This window comes from Neomonachus schauinslandi, chromosome 4 (genome assembly GCF_002201575.2).
Source record: "Neomonachus schauinslandi chromosome 4, ASM220157v2, whole genome shotgun sequence".
In the NCBI taxonomy this organism is placed as follows: domain Eukaryota; kingdom Metazoa; phylum Chordata; class Mammalia; order Carnivora; family Phocidae; genus Neomonachus; species Neomonachus schauinslandi.
Genome location: NC_058406.1, coordinates 131,906,597 through 131,908,124, shown reverse-complemented (window position 1 = coordinate 131,908,124; position 1,528 = coordinate 131,906,597).

Sequence of the window (1,528 nt, the reverse complement as noted above, 5' to 3'; positions counted from 1 at the left end):
GACTTCACAGTGGCAGAGAGCTAAGAAGAAAACAAAATCCTGGGCTCACCAATATTACTATGTGTTTTAGAAATTCCTTTTTAGAAGTTCTTAAAAAAGAAAGACATCATTGGAGGTCACTGGCATATTAAATATGAGGGATAACTTCTTAATACTCTCTTTACTGTAATCGAATTTAATCTTGTCCACTAAATCAGAGAGGAAGTGATCAGTTTAAAAATACATCATAAGATCTACATAGATGGAAAACGAAATCAAAATTTGTTTTGGTATCTGCAATGGTTAAAATGACGCTCTAACTGCTTGCGAATCAAACATCACAAAGCTTAGTGTGTAATTTTAATCATTGATGAGCTCCAGGTTAATTATCCTCATGGCATGCATGCAGCTTTTAAAACCCACTGAAATAATCTGATAACCATAAGCATGAAAACCTAATAATTTTCTAATTAGTCCACAAATATTAATGTTTACCTTTGCAGTTACCAAATCTGTACAAACTGTGTATACATACTGAAGGCAGCCAAAATGCCTAAAATATAATCCCCTGCTAGACTGAAATGAGGAAGTCAGGAAGGGACTAAAGAGTTGGAGTGGAAATAGGGTGGTAAATAATACTGAATTAATGATCCTAGATTAAAAGGAAAAGTTTTGAAACCCGGGGTGTATTTTTTTTCCCCCTATAATCAGGTAACAGGCTGGTATGTGGAAGGAGACTCACCTTAATTACAAAAGTAAGAAAAGTTCCCAAATACTTTACAGCTTTGTAAAAGAGTTTCTAAGTTATTTTTATTACCATTTTAATTCTGTTTTACCTATACCCCTACAACAGTTCTCAGCCCACAGAAACACTTGCTAGAATTATTACACACATGCTGAATGCACCTCAAATGAGTTGTATATAATCTGTAGTCAGTCGTTTTGGCCAGATGCCGAATGGACTCTGCAATGTATCACCTCAATATTTCTTTATATGAAGTAGATCCTATCTTTTCATTTTATCTTAATAGAGCCAGAAGTAACTTTCAAAAATGTAATGTTATTGCTATGTGAAAAAAATTATGAAAACTAAAGAATCCATCACAAGTCAAAGCAGTAGGATACATTTTGTTATAATACCCCACATAGTTTTACAGGAGACTGCCTATCAATTTCTTCTCAAGAAGCCACCCATTAATCAGAAACTGAATCAAATACATAATAAGTCTCCTATACAATCAAATTTACATTTCATTCCAAAGCAACAATAGCAAAACCATCTGGATTGATACAGCTAATAATATGTTAACTGATTTTTAAAATCTGTAGTTATTGACTATGACCATGGCAATATTTACCAGTATATTTTGATGGAGTCCCTTTAGTTTGTACAGTTAAAAAATTATTTAGATCAGTATACACAGTGACCCTGAATATGATGCTAAGTGATTTCATTGTCATCAACGTCAGACAAGACCTTTCTTTTATCAGTGTGACCCATTTAGGAAATTTACACTAAGGCTTTATAAGTCTCAGTACTATAAAGACC